Source organism: Pyrus communis, chromosome 15 (assembly GCF_963583255.1).
Source record: "Pyrus communis chromosome 15, drPyrComm1.1, whole genome shotgun sequence".
In the NCBI taxonomy this organism is placed as follows: Eukaryota; Viridiplantae; Streptophyta; class Magnoliopsida; order Rosales; family Rosaceae; genus Pyrus; species Pyrus communis.
This window is the reverse complement of record NC_084817.1, coordinates 16,344,489-16,346,988: the sequence shown is the minus strand read 5'-3', so window position 1 is coordinate 16,346,988 and position 2,500 is coordinate 16,344,489. Positions and strand designations below refer to the sequence as shown.

Sequence of the window (2,500 nt, the reverse complement as noted above, 5' to 3'; positions counted from 1 at the left end):
AATTCATGCAAACGGCCAAGAAATGGTTAAATAGAATTACAAGTCGTAGACTAACCGATGCGATCATACCAACTCACATGCACCGGATCCCATCAGAACTCCGAAGTTAAGCGAGTTTGGGCGAGAGTAGTACTAGGATAGGTGACCTCCTGGGAAGTCCTCGTGTTGCATCCCCCAATCTTTTTTTTTTCTTTTTTTTTTCTTTTTTTTTTGTTTTTTTTTTTTTTGGGGGAAGCGCGTCGTATATAACCGAACGTCGTGCTTGGGAGATGAAAGAAATAGAGTGGTAGTAGTAATTTTATTTGTATTTTTTTTTAAATTCGTGCAAACTCCAAAGAAATGGTTAAATAGAATTCAAGTCGTAGACTAACGGATGCGATCATACCAACTCACATGCACCGGATCCCATCAGAACTCCGAAGTTAAGCGAGTTTGGGCGAGAGTAGTACTAGGATGGGTGACCTCCTGGGAAGTCCTCGTGTTGCATCCCCCAATCTTTTTTTTTTGTTTTTTTTTTGTTTTTTTTTTTTTTTGGGAAGCGCGTCGTATATAACCGAACGTCGTGCTTGGGAGATGAAAGAAATAGAGTGGTAGTAGTAATTTTATTTGTTTTTTTTTTGAAATTCGTGCAAACGGCAAAGAAATGGTTAAATAGAATTACAAGTCGTAGACTAACGGATGCGATCATACCAACTCACATGCACCGGATCCCATTAGAACTCCGAAGTTAAGCGAGTTTGGGCGAGAGTAGTACTAGGATGGGTGACCTCCTGGGAAGTCCTTGTGTTGCATCCCCCAATCTTTTTTTTTTCTTTTATTTTTCTTTTATTTTTTTTTTTTTTTTTGGGGAAGCGCGTCGTATATAACCGAGCGTCGTGCTTGGGAGATGAAAGAAATAGAGTGGTAGTAGTAATTTTATTTGTTTTTTTTTTGAAATTCGTGCAAACGGCAAAGAAATGGTTAAATAGAATTACAAGTCGTAGACTAACGGATGCGATCATACCAACTCACATGCACCGGATCCCATCAGAACTCCGAAGTTAAGCGAGTTTGGGCGAGAGTAGTACTAGGATGGGTGACCTCCTGGGAAGTCCTCGTGTTGCATCCCCCAATCTTTTTTTTTTCTTTTTTTTTTGGGGGAAGCGCGTCGTATATAACCGAACGTCGTGCTTGGGAGATGAAAGAAATAGAGTGGTAGTAGTAATTTAATTTGTTTTTTTTTTGAAATTCGTGCGAACTGCAAAGAAATGGTTAAATAGAATTACAAGTCGTAGACTAACGGATGCGATCATACCAACTCACATGCACCGGATCCCATCAGAACTCCGAAGTTAAGCGAGTTTGGGCGAGAGTAGTACTAGGATGGGTGACCTCCTGGGAAGTCCTCGTGTTGCATCCCCCAATCTTTTTTTTTTTTTTTTTTTTCTTTTTTTTTGTTTTTTTTTTTTTGGGGAAGCGGGTCGTATATAACCGAACGTCGTGCTTTGGAGATGAAAGAAATAGAGTGGTAGTAGTAATTTTATTTGTTTTTTTTTTTGAAATTCGTGCAAACGGCAAAGAAATGGTTAAATAGAATTACAAGTCGTAGACTAACGGATGCGATCATACCAACTCACATGCACCGGATCCCATCAGAACTCCGAAGTTAAGCGAGTTTGGGCGAGAGTAGTACTAGGATGGGTGACCTCCTGGGAAGTCCTCGTGTTGCATCCCCCAATCTTTTTTTTTTCTTTTTTTTTTCTTTTTTTTTTTTTTGGGGAAGCGCGTCGTATATAACCGAACGTCGTGCTTGGGAGATGAAAGAAATAGAGTGGTAGTAGTAATTTTATTTGTTTTTTTTTTGAAATTCGTGCAAACGGCAAAGAAATGGTTAAATAGAATTACAAGTCGTAGACTAACGGATGCGATCATACCAACTCACATGCACCGGATCCCATCAGAACTCCGAAGTTAAGCGAGTTTGGGCGAGAGTAGTACTAGGATGGGTGACCTCCTGGGAAGTCCTCGTGTTGCATCCCCCAATCTTTTTTTTTTCTTTTTTTTTTCTTTTTTTTTTTTTGGGGAAGCGCGTCGTATATAACCGAACGTCGTGCTTGGGAGATGAAAGAAATAGAGTGGTAGTAGTAATTTTATTTGTTTTTTTTTTGAAATTCGTGCAAACGGCAAAGAAATGGTTAAATAGAATTACAAGTCGTAGACTAACGGATGCGATCATACCAACTCACATGCACCGGATCCCATCAGAACTCCGAAGTTAAGCGAGTTTGGGCGAGAGTAGTACTAGGATGGGTGACCTCCTGGGAAGTCCTCGTGTTGCATCCCCCAATCTTTTTTTTTTTCTTTTTTTTTTCTTTTTTTTTTGATTTTTTTTTTGGGGAAGCGCGTCGTATATAACCGAACGTCGTGCTTGGGAGATGAAAGAAATAGAGTGGTAGTAGTAATTTTATTTGTTTTTTTTTTGAAATTCATGCAAACGGCCAAGAAATGGTTAAATAGAATT

The 2,500-nt window shown here is 39.4% G+C and overlaps 8 non-coding genes across 8 annotated transcripts; all 8 read left to right on the top strand.

Moving 5' to 3' along the window:
• The first annotated feature begins 55 nt into the window (after nt 1-55).
• Nucleotides 56-174, top strand: LOC137719280 (5S ribosomal RNA). Its single transcript, XR_011066338.1, has one exon. It is a non-coding gene; the product is annotated as a 5S ribosomal RNA (ribosomal RNA).
• A 197-nt stretch (nt 175-371) lies between these two features.
• On the top strand, nt 372-490 carry LOC137719192 (5S ribosomal RNA). Its single transcript, XR_011066256.1, has one exon. It is a non-coding gene; the product is annotated as a 5S ribosomal RNA (ribosomal RNA).
• Nucleotides 491-676: 186 nt separating this feature from the next.
• Nucleotides 677-795, top strand: LOC137719096 (5S ribosomal RNA). Its single transcript, XR_011066165.1, has one exon. It is a non-coding gene; the product is annotated as a 5S ribosomal RNA (ribosomal RNA).
• Nucleotides 796-989: 194 nt separating this feature from the next.
• On the top strand, nt 990-1,108 carry LOC137719180 (5S ribosomal RNA). Its single transcript, XR_011066245.1, has one exon. It is a non-coding gene; the product is annotated as a 5S ribosomal RNA (ribosomal RNA).
• A 172-nt stretch (nt 1,109-1,280) lies between these two features.
• On the top strand, nt 1,281-1,399 carry LOC137719168 (5S ribosomal RNA). The gene has a single exon (XR_011066234.1). It is a non-coding gene; the product is annotated as a 5S ribosomal RNA (ribosomal RNA).
• A 195-nt stretch (nt 1,400-1,594) lies between these two features.
• LOC137719157 (5S ribosomal RNA) lies at nt 1,595-1,713 on the top strand. Its single transcript, XR_011066223.1, has one exon. It is a non-coding gene; the product is annotated as a 5S ribosomal RNA (ribosomal RNA).
• A 186-nt stretch (nt 1,714-1,899) lies between these two features.
• On the top strand, nt 1,900-2,018 carry LOC137719145 (5S ribosomal RNA). Its single transcript, XR_011066212.1, has one exon. It is a non-coding gene; the product is annotated as a 5S ribosomal RNA (ribosomal RNA).
• Nucleotides 2,019-2,203: 185 nt separating this feature from the next.
• On the top strand, nt 2,204-2,322 carry LOC137719133 (5S ribosomal RNA). The gene has a single exon (XR_011066201.1). It is a non-coding gene; the product is annotated as a 5S ribosomal RNA (ribosomal RNA).
• Nucleotides 2,323-2,500: the final 178 nt, after the last annotated feature.